Source organism: Ambystoma mexicanum, chromosome 7q, assembly GCF_040938575.1.
Source record: "Ambystoma mexicanum isolate Mex_15411 chromosome 7q, UKY_AmexF1_1, whole genome shotgun sequence".
NCBI lineage: Eukaryota > Metazoa > Chordata > Amphibia > Caudata > Ambystomatidae > Ambystoma > Ambystoma mexicanum.
The window spans coordinates 325,494,636-325,512,296 of record NC_090941.1 but is presented as its reverse complement, the minus strand read 5'-3'; positions in this window follow the sequence as shown (position 1 = coordinate 325,512,296).

Sequence of the window (17,661 nt, the reverse complement as noted above, 5' to 3'; positions counted from 1 at the left end):
TCCAATTTAGTAGCTGCTTCTCCCCCTCCTCACTCCTTCCGACCCCACCCCACTTACCTGCTTCCTCTGGTGGTAGCACTGCCACAGCCGCTTCCACCTCCTGGGCTGCCATGGAAATGGAAGAGAGGCTCCGTATGATATGACATGATATTTTATTTGTATCATGCTCCTACACAGGTGTTTCAGAGTGCAACGAGGCAAGGGAGGGGAGACAAGGGAGGACAAAACAACAATCTTACTAGGCCAAGTGACATTGAGAACATGCAAGTGCAGGGGAGGGGGAAGTGGAAAGTGCTGAACACATGATAGAAGAACAACTGGTAGTGCAGCCAGCAGGTGGTAAGTGCGAGAATAAGGCGTAGACAACAGGTATCTGATAAGAGCTGGAAGGGGACTGTAGGGTTGCAAATACAGACTCAAGTGCAGGGGTTGCCAGGAGGCAGTGCAGGTGTGTGGCTGGGAGGCAGGGATCTGGGCCCGAAATGAGATGGTAACCAGGTGCCTGGTTCCAAAGCAGACAGATCAGTAGAGGGGAGGAAGAGTGAACGCAGAAGTAAAGAGGAAGGTCTTGAGGTGCTTCCAGAACCGAAGATGGTTCTCCTCAAAATTTCAGAGAGGCAGGGAAGCTGTTCCAGAGAGAAGCCCCAGCCTAGGAAATAGATCCACCCCCAACTACTCACTTGGAGAAGCGACTGACCCTGAGGGAGTTGGAGTTGAAGGAGTGAAGAGCTCGAGTAGGAATGTATTTATGGAGGGAGAGTTGAAGTTATTGTGCACACAGGCCCCAGAAAGCCTTGTGGACAATGCAAAGGGTCTTGAATTGAATCCTTGCAGCCACTGGGAGCCAATGAAGAGATTTCAGGACTGGATAGATACGATCCCAGGGCTTGAGGCCAAGGGCAATTCCTGCAGTCCTGTTCTGGATGAGCTGTAGAGGACGGAGAGTGGTTGCAGTCCGATTTAGAAAGTGGCTGTTGCAATAGTCCAGCCCAGAGAGAACCAGAGCTCTGGGGACAGTGAGCTTCTGGGGGAAGGAGTGGAAATGAAGAATACCTCTGAGGAGGTGCATTTGGTGCATATGGAGCCCTGCCTTCCATTTGCATGGTGACCATCTTAGGTAAGTATTTTGTTTGAATGAATGGGATGCCGCCAGCAGCCCTTTTCATTCAAACAAAATAGATTGCTATCAGCATCCCAGAATTTCGAATAAAAAACCTGGGGTGCTAATAGCAATAACACCTGATCCGTCCTGCAGGTTCGGATGGTAACGGCAACGGGGTACATCATTGTAATTTAGGTCCCAGGCCATACCACCCGATCCTGCCCACAGCATAAGGTGTTATTGCTATAATATCAATAGAAACAGGTTTGTTAAAAGACGTATGTTTCACTCCTTCAGAAACAAGAAAGGGGCTGAGTTTGGCTCATGAGGATTAAGACAGCTTCAATGTATTCGACGTTACCTGCCGATCTCAGCAAGAGTCACACAACTTGTTGAACTATCTAATATTGAAACACAAGGCGAACTGTCAGATGTGTGCACAGCAATAGATTTCAGGTCAAATCCTAGATGTATGGTGCAGTCGCACTAGCAATACAGTCTTTCTTCAAGTGGTTTTCATGTAGCAGTAGAGTGTGTAGGCAGGCAGCCGGGCTGTGCTCTCTCTTTTCTTGATGGGGCCAGCTAAGCCCCCTGAACAATGTATGCCGCCATGGACTTCTGTGCACCTGTTGTCTTCACATTGGCTGTCAACTGTTCTCCCCAGCCATAAAAAAGCAAAGGAGGAATGACAAGGATCTGTTTGATGCATTGGTTTTGTCTTGGCCTGTTGACATCTACACACCTAAGGACTGTCACAAGTCTCTCCTCTTCTCACCTGTTTCTCTTTGCTTGCTACCTTCTTGGATGTGATTTCCTTCTTTCGCAGTGTCCGGGATTTATACAAGCCTGTGTGCAGGTCTTCTGATTCCAGCGTGAGGATTGCAAGTCCTACGCCAAGTAGCGTTCAAATATCCAGGACCGGGAACCAGGAAGGAAACAGTATCCTGACCCGGAGGTACGGAACGCCGTGGAACCGAGCACAGGAGAAATCCAGGAAGATGAGCACGGAAGAAGGTAGGACAAGGAAAGGGGACGGAAATGGAGTGTAATCAGGAAAATGGGAAACGTGACTCAGAAGGAGGCACCGAGCGATCTTCGGCAACACACATCTGACTACTCCAAGTGGTAGCGTTGAGACGCGCAGAGCCGCGGGGGCGTGACTGTTTTGTAGGAAGTTGAACGTAGCGCGTAAAGGCTGGTAAGCTGCATTTCGTATTCAGCGGCCATGTTGGAAGGATCACGGAATTCAGTCCTCTATGGGTCAGGGACCACGAAGTCCAGAATGGACGTAATCGGCGTTTCATGACAAGGGCTGGAATACCAGGCACTGTCACCCGCTGCTCACTGGGGGAGTGAGGGGGCCAGAGCAGGGCAAAACACTATGAAGAGTTTACCAAGGCCCCATCTGGCACCCCCTTAGCAATGCTATTGTAATTGTTAGGTGATCTTTTTAAAATAGAACCTTGTTTGCATCTAAGGGAGATTAAAACACGTCAACGGTCTGGAATTCCCCAAATGCTTCATGACAACGCCTATTGAATACATACGTCAATTTACTTTGTAAACACAGTCTTTTACCATCTTGCATGGTGGAAATACATCCTTAAAACGTGATACCTTTAGAAAACAGCGAGCTCATCGCAGTGGTCATGCTTTGTGATGTACGCATAATCGGGCCTGATTCATGGAACATTTTCCTATGGGATTGCGCCATTATAAAACACTTCCATGAATCAGGACCATCATCTGTATCACAAAAGAACCGAAGATGGTTCTCCTCAAATTTCAGAGAGGCAGGGAAGCTGTTCCAGAGGGAGGCCCCAGCCTAGGAAAGAGATCCACCCCCAACTACTCACTTGGAGAAGCGACTGACCCTGAGGGAGTTGGAGTTGAAGGAGTGAAGAGCTCGAGTAGGAATGTATTTATGGAGGGAGAGTTGAAGTTATTGTGCACCCAGGCCCCAGAAAGCCTTGTGGACAATGCAAAGGGTCTTGAATTTAATCCTTGCAGCCACTGGGAGCCAATGAAGAGATTTCAGGACTGGATAGATACGATCCCAGGGCTTGAGGCCAAGGGCAATTCCTGAAGTCCTGTTCTGGATGAGCTGTAGAGGACGGAGAGTGGTTGCAGGCAGATTTAAAAAGTGGCTGTTGCAATAGTCCAGCCTAGAGAGAACCAGAGCTCTGGGGACTGTGAGCTTCTGGGGGAAGGAGTGGAAATGAAGAATACCTCTGAGGAGGTGCAGTTGGTGCATATGTAGCCCTGCCTTCCATTTTCATGGTGACCATCTTAGGTAAGTATTTTGTTTGAATGAATGGGATGCCACCAGCAGCCCTTTTCATTCAAACAAAAGAGATTGCTATCAGCATCCCAGAATTTCGAATAAAAAACCTGGGGTGCTAATAGCAATAACACCCGATCCGTCCTTCAGGTTCGGATGGTAACGGCACCGGGGTACATAATTGTAACTTAGGTCCCAGGCCGTACCACCCGATCCTGCCCACAGCATAAGGTGTTATTGCTATAATATCAATAGAAACAGGTTTGTTAAAAGAAGTATGTTTCACTCCTTCAGAAACAAGAAAGGGGCTGAGTTTGGCTCATGAGGATTAAGACAGCTTCAATGTCTTCGAGGTTACCTGCCGATCTCAGCAAGAGTCACACAACTTGTTGAACTATCTAATATTGAAACACAAGGGGAACTGTCAGATGTGTGCACAGCAATAGATTTCAGGTCAAATCCTAGATGTATGGTGCAGTCGCACTAGCAATACAGTCTTTCTTCAAGTGGTTTTCATGTAGCAGTAGAGTGTGTAGGCAGGCAGCAGGGCTGTGCTCTCTCTTTTCCTGATGGGGCCAGCTAAGCCCCCTGAACAATGTATGCCGCCATGGACTTCTGTGCACCTGCTGTCTTCACATTGGCTGTCAACTGTTCTCCCCAGCCATAAAAAAGCAAAGGAGGAATGACAAGGATCTGTTTGATGCATTGGTTTTGCCTTGGCCTGTTGACATCTACACACCTAAGGACTGTCACAAGTCTCTCCTCTTCTCACCTGTTTCTCTTTGCTTGCTACCTTCTTGGATGTGACTTCCTTCTTTCGCAATGTCTGGGATTTAAACAGGCCTGTGTGCAGGTCTTCGGATTCCAGCGTGAGGATTGCAAGTCCTACGCCAAGTAGCGTTCAAATATCCAGGACCGGGAACCAGGAAGGAAACAGTATCCTGACCCGGAGGTACGGAACGCCGTGGAACCGAGCACAGGGGAAATCCAGGAAGATGAGCACGGAAGAAGGTAGGACAAGGAAAGGGGACGGAAAGGGAGTGTAATCAGGAAAATGGGAAACGTGACTCGGAAGGAGGCACCGAGCGAACTTCGGCAACACACGCCTGACTACTCCAAGCGGTAGCGTTGAGACGCGCAGAGCCGCGGGGGCGTGACTGTTTTGTAGGAAGTTGAACGTAGCTCGTAAAGGCTGGTAAGCTGCATTTCGTATTCAGCGGCCATTTTGGAAGGATCACGGAATTCAGTCCTCTATGGGTCAGGGACCACGAAGTCCAGAATGGATGTAATCGGCGGTTCATGACAAGGGCTGGAATACCAGGCACTGTCACCCGCTGCTCACTGGGGAAGTGGGGGGGCCAGAGCAGGGCAAAACACTATGAAGAGTTTACCAAGGCCCCATCTGGCACCCCCTTAGCAATGCTATTGTAATTGTTAGGTGATCTTTTTAAAATAGAACCTTGTTTGCATCTAAGGGAGATTAAAACACGTCAACGGTCTGGAATTCCCCCAAATGGTTCATGACAACGCCTATTGAATACATACGTCAATTTACTTTGTAAACACAGTCTTTTACCATCTTGCATGGCGGAAATACACCCTTAAAACGTGATACCTTTAGAAAACAGCGAGCTCATCGCAGTGGTCATGCTTTGTGATGTACGCATAATCGGGCCTGATTCATGGAACGTTTTTCTATGGGATTGCGCCATTATAAAACACTTCCATAAATCAGGACCATCATCTGTATCACAAAAGTTGGCTTCATGGCGAACACGTAGAGTTCAGCATCAGCAACGTAAGCTATTGTCTGAATTGTAATCGTCGTTTCATTCACCCAATAAAAGGCACCTCTCATTTCTGCAAGACAGTAAGCAACTCCATGCATGCATGAAGGGCTGCGAGGATAGCTCAGGAGCAACGTGTTTGCCTTGGAAGCAAGACACCCCAGAGCAACACATGTTCGCATCCCAGTCTCCAGTATCAAGTTCATCACAAAAGATGAATTCATTAATTAATGAAATATGCATTTGTCCTTTCAAAGGCACTAAACACCCTTCCCAACATATTTTAGAACTGGTGCAATTATATAAACAAACTCCAATCCTAGAATATTTGGGGAAAGTGCCTTAAAAAAAATATTGAGTCACCCTCAGTGTTTTTTTCCAGCGATGATATCACTGAATACCAGATATTGATCCTGTGCCAATGTCAAGGACCACTAACGCCAGCAAGATCACCTAGCACGCAATACAACCCATGTTGCAGGCATTACTGATTAAATCTTGTGCGTGGAAAAAATGGAAATCTCACCTGGGGTGTACTATGACTAAGCTACTGCAGACTTTTTTCCCTGTGTGACTCTATGCCCAGTGGTATGATATGGCATTTGTAACGCGCCTATACACAAGTGGTTCAAGGCGCGACCCTTTGTGCACCTTTTCTCTTTGTTTCTCTTTGCCTAGCTGTGCTGAAGCTTCTGTGGGCCTTTCTTTCCCATGCATTTCTCTTCACCCACAGTGGCGTTTCCAAATCTCTCAATGTCTGTGCACACAGATTGCAACCAGGCTAACGCCATTGCTGTGTGCTATTCATTAGAGTATACCCAACATAGCCACCAGCCCAGGGACTTGCACAGAGCACTACTGCTGCGAGTATTGCTGCACGAGTAACCCGTTCTTCAACAAGCTTTCAGAAGATTCAGCACTGGAGACTGCATGCAGAAACTGCCAAAGCCTCACATATAGGGCCTCATTACACGGAAGGCGGTAATGGTTAACGGCCACCGTTAATGGTAACGGTGACCGTTAACCATTGCCGCCTTACTACGAGGTCCCTTAGCGGGTTGGTGCTTTAACGCCTGCTTTTTGCAGGCGTTAAAAACCAACCCGCTAAGGGACGTCGGAGCTAATTACGGCACCGCAAAATTGTGGTGCCGTAATTAGCGCCTTCCCCATTCCCATAGAGCCCTATGGGGCAGAAATGGGAATGGGGAAGGGCAATGGCGGAAGGGGGATTTACCGCCCCACCAACCTTGGAATGGGGCGGTAAATCCCCTTTCCGCCAAGGCGGTGCCGGTATTTTACCGGCATGAGCCATGGCGCTAATAGCGCCATGGCTCACCGCCTTCCGTGTAATGAGGCCCATAGTGTTGCAGCTGCAATTTACAGATATCGCTTTATTAGGGTGAATATTGTGACCAATCAAAATAGAAGAATCCATTATTCGCTGAAAAGGGTTTCTTGCTGAACCACTATAAGACATGTTTAACATTTAAAATTGCGGACAGTGTGATGTTCCCATAATGCTCTTTGCTTTTATGCAAACCGGCAGGATTGCATTCTATGAAGAGATACTGTGTTGCGCTACCTGGCCAGGGATGTCATTTAGGGGTCTGCAACCTCTGAGGTCTCCCTTGGGACCGCTAAAAAAAAAAGTGTATTTTTTTTTTTTTTTTGTAATTTAAGCTACTGGGCTGCGGCCAGCACCATGTGGCTCTTTACTTCTGGAGTTGCTGGCTTTCTTGTTCCTGCCCCTTAAAAAAATAAGAAAAATAAGAACAGGAGAGTCACAAGTCTAACACTTTCAGCACTGACCCTAAATAAGAAAGAATAGGCATACCAAATAATGTGTCTTTCTGGAATTCTATACAATAATTGCTAGACTCATTAAAGGTTTATTTCAGGCACACTTCAGGGGGTGAGTCACTGATTTAGTCTGCTCTTAAATGCCTCAACTCAGCCTTTCATCATTCTCAGGTCGATAAATGAGTACCAACACAGGTTGGGTGATATTGGGTGTATATTCTTTCTATAGAAAGCGCTTCAGCGTAAGTGCTATATAATAACACATCATTATCATTTGGTCATGGACGTCTGCTTGCATTCATAGTAATTTGGTAATATGGGCCTATACACACTGATCTTAACGATACATATGGCAATCCATTCTTGTATGAAATGTACATCACATTATAGTGGTATTGTAACCATATTTTTCGTAGTGTACAATGCTATGTGATGTCACATCATGTTCGTCAATGGGTGAAAGGTCGGGTTCCATCTCTTCCTGCTGTATCACTTCGGGGTGGGGTCAAATGACATCCCTCCCTGTGGTGTCATTAGGGGTCAAGGGTCGTGTGATGTCACTTCCGCTGCCCCTGGCATTTTGGTGAAATGATGTCCCTGTACCTGGCCGGGAACACACCCCTTAGCCCCACCCCTTTCCACAGCCCCGCCCCATCCAAAGAGGTGACAATTCTCCCAATAAAGTTTTTCCAATTACAGAACTGTAACTAACTAGATATTTCACATCTATGTATGATTTTTTTTAAAAACCCTATGTAAGCCATTGAATATATATGCCAGCTTGCCATTTTTTTTTACTATGGACTACTCTGCTGGTTACCCTGTTTATTTCTATACCGTGGTAAAGAAACAAACTGCCTCTGTTGTCCACTGCTATCTAGAACCGAGATTGGGATGTTGTTTTTGCTTTGACAGGCCAACCTAAAGATGTAAGGGTCTTCATTTTGGGGTTGGGGGCAGCAGGGATAGAAGATCAAATTGTGTTCCATATTCCAGCAGAGGCTGCCTAGCCTAAACGGGACCAAATGAATACACTTTCTTCTGAAGTGAGTACACGTCAATAACAGAATCTTGGAATGCAGGCTTTTACATATGATTAGAGCCTGCATCCCAAGTGTATTCATTGGCTACCGAGCTGGGATCATGTTCCAATTATGAATAGGATATAGCTTTTATTATTGATTGCCATTTTTTAAATGTTTTATACATATTTATGCAATTGCAAAAAATCCATAAGTTTTACTACAATTTTGATATATTTAATGCAACTGGGTTGTAAAGATCATCTTAACTATGCTTTTATTGTTATTTGTTCCAACGATCTATAATTGATTTTAAATTGCTAATATTCCTTGTGGTTATGACTGTAATGATCGATTTTATGCTTTAATTTATTGATTAACAAAGTTGTGAAACTTACTAATTATTAATGGAATGATATGTAATTGTAGGACTATGCTGAATTCCTGTTGACAAAATTGAATTTATGTACGAATCTGTGATTCTATGATGATAACTATAATTGGAAAAGATGACTTGTCAACTAAAACAATTTTTCAATTAAAAAAAGAAATTATGAAATATTGATCGTCCCATTATTAATTGCTATGCGGTGCTTTGCTTCCAAGCTGTAAAGAAACAAACTTCCTCTGTTGTCCACTTCTATCTAGAACCGAGTTTGGGATGTTGTTTGTGCTTTGACAGGAGCAACCAAAAGAGGTATGGGCCTTCTTTTTGGGGGTGGGGGCTGCAGCAGTAATAGAATATCAAATTATGTACAATATCCCAGCAGAGGCTACCTAGTCTAAAACTGGAACAAATGAATACTCTTTTTTTCAGATGAGTACATGTCAATAAGAGAATCTTGGAATGCAGGCGTTTACATAAGATTAGAGCCTGCATACCAAGTTTATTGATTGGCTACAGAACTGGAATCCTGTTCCAAGTATGTAATATTCATCATCCCATTATTATTTGCTATCCGGTGCCTTGCTTCCAAGATAAACATGTTGCTCCTGAGCTATCCCCCTAGCCCTTCATGAATGCAATTCAACATTAATGTCTCATTCATACAAGTCAGCCAACCCACACATCCATTTAGGAAATGTGCATTTTACGTTAATTAATTAATTCGACCATCAACGTTCATTCATGCAACACAGCCAAATCAACGATCCGTTTTTCAATATAGCTTTATAGACATGCAGCGAGGGCCGTACCGGGCGTTATGGGCCTTGAAGACCGAGTTAATGGAGCGAGCGAAGCTATTAGAACACCCTCAGGGCCCGATTCTGAACTTGGCGCAGTGAATGTGCTAAAAAGCAGGATTCACTGCGCCAAATCAGTATTGAAAATAGTGGTGGAGCTTGGGGGTCCTCGTAGTGCACGACAGTGCACCTTCAGGATTGCGCCTGTTTGTCATAACGGGTGTAATCCTGAAATCTCAGCAGCATTTTTGTAAAATAACGACATATTCGTTATTTTACAAAAATGCTGCTGAGAACATGGGTGTATATAAAAGTGTAATGTAACTGTGTCATGTGTAGCCCCCTACCTCTAACCAAACACCTTCACATACAAGAAAGCAAGCAGCTTCCACGTTGTATTCTGCAACGTTGAAGCTGCTCACTTTGGTGTATATCAACACTTTATACACCAAAGCAAGTGGCTTCAACGTTGCACAATACAACGTGGAAGCTGCTTGCTTTGCAAACACCCGATTTGCGGGCTTTAATCAATCTGCGGGCTATATCAGTGCGTATAGCCCGCAGATTGACCAATCAGCTACCCAGAAACACCACAAGGTTTTTTCTGATATGGCATTACGCCCCTTTTCCAAGGGCTGGAACGGGGATTAACGGCCCTGCAGCCCTAGTTATCGGCTCGAGTGAAGTGAGGGCAGATAGTGAGGGCTCTGGGCTCTTAATCCCCGTTCCAGCCCTTGGAACAGGGGCTTAAGGGTATTAGCACCCCGGGTTGCCAATGCGGTAACCCAGTGTGCTAAAAAAAAAAGGATTTTCCTTCACTGAATGGGACGTCGCATGTGTCCCGTTGAATGAAGGGAAATCCTTTACAAAGATGGCTGCCATGGAAAAGGGTAGGTGGGGCTCTGTACGAGCCCCTTTTTCCTTTCCGTTGTGGCCAGGCGGCGCCAGGAAGAATGAGCGGCTGCAGCAGCACTCGCCACTGTTAAAATAGGGTGAGTGGGGCGGTGGGAAGAGTTAAAAAAAAAGAGGGAGGAGGGTGAGGGCAAGATGGCGGCGGGGGAGTCGGTAGTCAGGCAGGCTAGAACACGGGCTTGCATCAGCAGTTCAAGCCCGCGTTCCTAGCCACCTGGTTGGCTGGCTTTCCCAGCCAAGTTGCTAAATATGTATCATCCTTTCATAAGTCAATTTATTCAACATTTAATTCCCATTCACTCATTTGGCATCTGTATCTCATTTAGACATCCATCAATTACTCAGCATGTATCTTAAGTTTCATAAATCCATGTATCCTTCAATTATAAGAAAGTCAAATCAGCCATCCATTGATCACATTAGTCTCCTTCGTCCATCAGTCCTTTAACTCTAACATTCATCGCTCATTCAAATACGCATATTCTTTGAATCAATACATCCATCCTATATTCGTAGATCCTCCACACAAAAAAACACACTCCTCCATCTGTTAATCAAGTATCTGTCTCACATTCCAGCAGAGCTGCATGGAAAAAAGCATCATCTTTCCAGCCAGCCTTCATGTCCAGGGGAGGAGGGGGCTTTTATATCAAGTTCTCACACCTCATGTAATGTCATGTAACTGGGTCATGTGTAGCCCCCTACCTCTAACCAAAATCTATCATAATATGAACTAAATCGCATTTATAAAATCATTTTTTGTTCTTGCAATTTGCTTCAAATTACCGTAAGGTTCTTTTTCTGTGTTGGAGGATTCGTGCAATGCTCCAAAATGAGAATGCACGCAATCATGACGTCCACCGAGGGTCGAATTATCCCACAGTACCTTTAGCATTTTCAGGGTTCTTATGGACATTTTATTAGCTAAATGATAGCTTTAGGGCTACCCTTCAACATTCCAGCATTGCTTAAGCAATAAAACCCGAGGCTGCAGATGGTAACTGTCCACCAGCCAGAGTTTAAAGGTGAACATTCCAGCGTCAGGGCCTTTCATAGGGCAGTGGCATTGTTGCAACACACCGTCTCCGGCATTCTTGCCATTAGCGCCGTTCTTGGGTTTCTTTCTTGCTTTCTTCTTGGTAAACAGGTTTGTGCCGAAAGAGAAAAAATAACAAAACAAGATGGCTGCCTTAGGAACATTAAAGGGGCTTTTATAAAGAGCCCCCTTTCCATTTTTATGGTAGCCAAGATGTGGGAGGGACCGCAGTGAAGAGTGCTAGCAGGGTAAGTGTGAGTTTAATAACAAAAAGATGGGCAAACCAGATAGAGAGCTAACCGAACTTAAGAAATGTTGGCTTGTGCAGTCGGCTACAATAAATGTGCTGACCAATCAGCTGCTGAGGTCTTAAAATAGTGCTGATATTGTAAGCATAAATATGCATTGTAAGGTAAATGTTCTTCATGATAAAAAATGTATGGTTGTTCGTGGTGAATTACAAAGACCTGCTTATGACACTTTTGGCAGTATAGGTAATATCAAAATAACCATGTGCTGCTTAGCCCATAGTGAAAGTGCTGTTTGATCACAGATTATAAACATGTAACCAAAAATACCCAACAATGTCATACAATCTACTGTGCTGCCACAGATATTACTGCATGTTTTTGTATGTGACAAACAACACATAGGGTGATATAGTTTATTCAAAAGGCAGGATTGCAGGAATAGAAGGAACCGGCATCTGACAGGGCACTGAATGGCATCCTCGAGGTGGCACCTGGTGCATAGTGATGCACCGTGATCTGTTTAAGATTAGATATGCTTGCACAAGCTTCATAACCAGAGCATTGCTGCTGTAGAGGAAGACATATGGCCTTAGTAAAAAGGGATCAGACTTGTGAGCTGGGTTTGAAGCTCTCCGCCAGTGCTCTACTTTGAATATATGATCCATTACGACCTGAAATGGCTAACAATTAAAACACTTTGCTTCATTCCACTGTACAATATTGTTTTGTAAGCAGATTGAGTACAACATAAAACGAAAGATCTAAAATAAGTGGTCCCTTGTAAGGTAACGCTAAAACAGACAAGCTGTGGGTGCTTGGCCTGGACCTTTTCACCAGTAATCTATTTTTCTATTTTTAGTTTGGGCTATTAGGTGTCGCTTGCAACACCTATTCGTCATAACTATTGCATTAGAGTACAGATAGGGACGGATGGCATATGAGGAGCGACACACAGCCTGGGTGTTGTTTGTTTAGTTGCCCACCCATTGACTGCCAATGGCGATGCTAATACCTATGCCCATTCCCACCCAGTTCCTGTTCCTCCCTGCCCAAAACACCTCCTCATTGGAACTCTTTGAGATCACTTTTATCAAGCCGTACCATCAAACATTTCACTCAAAGTGCCTGCCAGTGTGTTTTCAAAGCAGTCTTCAGTGAGTTAATGACTTAATTGGAGTTGTTAACCTGTTACTGGTGTAATAAAAATGTCTCAACCATGTCTGCCTTCAGTCACTCGATTTGTAAGCACTCTGCATAGTTTTGGCTTGTGTATAAGTATTAGACATTTACCAGCCACTGCTATTAAATGCCCAGGTACGTGCACCCTTTTGCACCTGCTAACATCAATGGCCAGTTAATACCACTACGGATGTGCCTGGTAAGTCCTTTTCCCATGTCTACACAAAAGCCCTAACTGTTGGCATTGTCAATGATTGTTTTTTTTTGTTTTTATTTCTTTGAATGCACAGTGACCACCTGCCAAGAGGCTGTGATGATGTAGTAACATTGCCAGTTGAATACTCATTTTTCAAATGGTTTCTGTGGCAATGACCCAGACCCTGGCTACTTTGGCTTCTGTGCACACTTGTTTTCTGCTCATACCTCTCCGTAATTCCTTCAAGTTTTGGGTCGTGAAATCAGAACATCAGCCGTGAAGCACTGTATGGATGCAGCCATGATACTCCAAACACGCAAGAGCTACGATACGATAGGTTATTTATAACAGGCTTAATACCCAGAGGCAGAGGCGTTGCTAGGGGGGGGCTAAGGGGGCTATAGCCCCTGGTCTTTTGGTTGTAGCCCCGGATAGAATCTCAGGAGCTACAGCCAAAAGGCTAGCTAGCCCCCAGTCCCAACAGTTCCGACAGTTCCGACATCAGCGTAGCCCCGGGTCTTTTCGAGACCTAGCAACACCCCTGCCCAGAGGTTTCTAAGCAGGAACCCGGGGATCGAATCTGTGTTGCTCCATGTCGTCTTGCTTCCAAGGCGAGCACGTTGCGCCAGAGCTATCCTCCCGAGCTAGACACACTCTAGCCCCTGTAGCCAGTGGTGGTGGTTATGTAGGAATGGAGGAGGGGAAAAAGCAACATCCGAGCAGGCAGACTGGCAAAGCTGTCAAGTAGGCAGATGAAGTAGGAGCTCAGTTACTTGTGGCAAGACTAAAGAGGCAGAGGGTGGGCTAGAAGGACACACTATTGCCAGGTGGTATTGAAAAGAAGGTGGAAGTAGAAATGACCTTCCATCACCTTACACCATACACGGCACACCTTACAGTCACCTGCTAACCTCTCCATTTAATTCTGGAAATGCTTGCCCATCAGCAAATATAATTCCTGAATTGCCCATTATAAATCCAGGACTACAAGTCCCAAATGCAAAGAAACATATTGGGCAACCATTTTCTAAAAAACATCCATTTGCCTTATTTAATAGGGACAAGACATGGAAAGTTTAAATTAGGACGTTGTTTGATTAAGCACGTTCTTAATCAATAATTGATGCTTATTTACTGGGACATTCCGAGCCAGGATATACTTAGATAGCAATGTCTTCATATTCCATGTGTGTATGTATGTATACATTATGTATGTAGCCGCTACATCGTTTACCCTTGAACAGTGTTTTCCCTGATGAAATGGTAGTGGATAGGATATAAAACTGCCTCGGATGGAAGTGGTTAACTAGTAGTTCCTGGTTGTGATGCCATGCTAGTTGTTTGTTGGCTGGGCATGTCTGAACTGCTGTGAGGGATGCATGGCAGTAGGGAGCAGCAAAGTGTCCCCAGAGAGGATGTAAGAGGGTAACGCCATCTTAATGACTGAATTGCCAATAGCGGACGGGCTGGATCACTGAGGGAGAGGACTTTTGACTGGAAAGGGAGAGCTGGAACTGCTGGGACTGCATATATTCTATGAGGAGGGCAGAGAGGGCAGAACTAGTTCAAGTGAGCTGTCGGTTGATTCATGTTTCTGTACTGAAGGGGTTCTCCTTTACAATTCTTATCTCCCCCTCCTCTTGGTAGGCGGGGATCCCAAATACATGACAAGACCCCTGACATTACCTAGCTCCTAGAATAAAGCAGCAGAGCACCTGAAAGGCCCTAGTCCAAGTCTTTAGGAACGGAGAAGACACCCAGTAAGAGCTTTGATTTCTTTATTTTAGGAAGAGTTGACTTGTTGACTGCTGGTGTTATTTGGTTGGGAAGTTGCATTGTCTTAAAGTACACAAACGTGAGCGTTGGTGTTGTAACCTGGGAGTCCTCCTGTGCCCCCAATGGATAGTTCAAAAGATTTCTATACTAGCATACACTAATTAAAGAATTCATCAGTTACTAGTCCCTGAGGTAATTAATGGACACCCCACCGGTGTCCTCAGGGTATACATAGAAAGAATGTTATAATCTGTTTGCCCCCAACCATCAGATGTGTGATTTAGGATAATTATGTATTTGCTGCTTAATCCTGCCGGTGGCAGTCAGCTTTAATTTATGTCATTAAAATAGTTAATGGGAATAGGTTTCTCCACAGGTGTCCTAATATGTGTGAAAACAGGTTTCTGGAAGGCTAATTCCATGGGACTTTCTCCTCCCACCCAGGACTACCCGACACCTGTTAAGATCATCGAGAATTACTCTTAAAACAGCAATAATGCAGGATGTTGGTAGGGAAAACTGTTTCCACATTTATTGGGACACCTGTGAGACAATCTGTTTCCCTGAACTATTTTAATCACATAAATGAAAGCTGACTGCAACCAGCATGGTTAAGCAGCAAATATATAATTATCCTAAATCACACATGTGATGGTTGAGGGGCAAACAGATTATAACATTTTCTCTATGTATACCCTGAGGACACCAGTGACTGACGACCCTCAGTAATTGCATGGAGGGGACGGTCTCCATTTAGACTTTTGTGCTAAAGGTCCCTTCTGTGCAATTTTGATGGCTAGCACCAGACTGCCTTTGTTTTTCTTGGTGACCTGGATTTGGCATACAGATTATAGTAATTTGTTAAGCACTCCACGTCCAGGCTGGATGAGGGAGAAGCACTGTTTCAACTTGCGCATTGAAATCACAGGGTTCTTTCAAAGGTAGAGATGCAGGTCAAATGCATATTGGCGCATCTTGTTGTCAGGGATGGTGAGGGGATTTCAATGAGTGTAGCCAAGAAGTTGAATATGATTGGCTGAAATATGGAGTCTTGCGATGTGCCACAGGTATTGCGGCTGCATTGGAATCTATTGATGCCCATCTAGATGAGCAGTTACCTCTCGGTGAGATAGGATGGGAACCATAGGAGGATAGTATCATTGAATCACATGCACGTGGCTAGGATAGTGAGGGGGCATTTATGGTCAACTGTGCCAAAGGTGGAAGAAAGGATGAGATGCACCAACAGACAAGGGTGAGATGGATGATGTGGGTCTCTGTACCTTTTGCTTTTTTGTGCCTAAGTTCCTAAACATCTGTCCTGAAAGAGGCCCCAATCTGAGGCAACCTCCAGGATGCCACTCTGCGATGTGCCCCTCCCCCCACAGACCATTTTGCCTCTCATGGTTAGGGTGTCCCAAATACACCTGGGCGAGTCTCCTCAAACAGTTAACTACTTATTTGGTTGAAGGCAGACATTTCCTTAGAGAAGTCATAAATAGTGACCCTCCGCTAGAATTGTAGCATGAGTTTGGCACTGAAGCTAAATCATTTGGCTGTCTCCAAAGGGTGAGCGTGGGGGGAAAAAAGGGGGTTCAAGATTAAGTTCTTGGACGATGAACAGGATTCCTCAGTCCAGTCCACATTTTAAATGTTTTCTTGGAAATTGGCCCAGGAAAGTTTGAATGTGGCAACCACCAGCGATTGGTTAGCCACCAAATGTTTGAATGGACGGAGCCTCCTAAGTGTAGGCTATCACACGCAGTTCCTAATATTCCCAGTTATTTTTGGAGAGTGCTCCATTGCTTTGTCTAAATCAGGGACGAGTTAAAAAAAACTGTAGAAGAACAAGAAACACTCAAAAAGACCATCAGTAAGTTTTACTGCTGCAACTTGTCAAGGCCAGTTTGACGACTTAGCTGCTGGAGTGTCTGTGGACACGCAAGGCGCCTCATGAGACCAGGAAGGAACTGCAGATCGGTGCTCCCTCCCAGTGAGGCAGCGGGCAGAGCTAGGCGCAAAGGCTCAATAGACCTGTGCTCCCTGGTTAAGCCTCATTACCCATCTCCAGGTAGATAAGACTAGGAGAAGTAGGAACAGCGGAAATCCAGATCACTGACAACAGAGATAGTCCACAGCCTATCACTAAAGAACCAAAGGACTTCAAAGAACTATGACAGGACCATGTGCTGCCTGAAGTGTGACCGCTAGCCACTGATTGCATCTGTCCACTACTAGTACCTCACTGATTGCAGTCAACTGAGCTGCACAGTTCCCTCACCAAAGCATATCACCTTTCCTCTGGTTTACCTCCTTCCTAATCCTCAGTCCACAATCCTGCGTACATAGAGCACTTTCTTGCCACCATTGAAACTGTCACAGAAGAACAGCTCTGCCACTGGTGAACATGGACATTGTAATCACACAAAGTTTGGCAGTGAGCCCTGTTCTGTATATTTATTTGAATGCAAGGATGACATTTCACACATAAATAATACTCACAGGATACTTTACTGAAGGTGGAGGATGTCCATAGCTATGGGGCCTTTATATGCGCCAGTGGTTAGGGGGATGAAATAAGCCAGGTGGTGAAGGGTTAATGCAATGAAACATTGACCAGGGACCCTGGCAATTGGACAGAACATGAATAATATAAACATGTAGGGCTAGCACTGGTATTTAAATGGGTATAGTTTATATTTGTCAGGGTTCAAGCCGAAGGTACACGCGGGGGGACGGAGTCCACCCACTTTATTCAGTCCCCCCAGCTAAAATGAGAAACATTGAATGACCTCTTTGAATTTATAAATTAAAGATGACCTCAGGGACTCAGGTTTGTAGGCCGGACGCTTCACCACTGCAGTATATTGTCATGCACAATAGGTCAGTTACACACTCATACAACACCTTGCATAACACTCCGACACAAAGGACTGTCAGGCTCCCCGGGTCACAGTCAAACCCTCAAGTTGTCCCATCACCTAGGGTGCAGGGGAGTCGCCATCACCGATGGTTTCAGGTCACACGCAGAGGACGGCGTTGTTTGTTTCCTCGTCTCCAATGGCAACTGCCATGGAGATTGCGATCGGGCTGGAACAGCCGATCGCGATTGCTTCCTGGTTTCACATCGACTT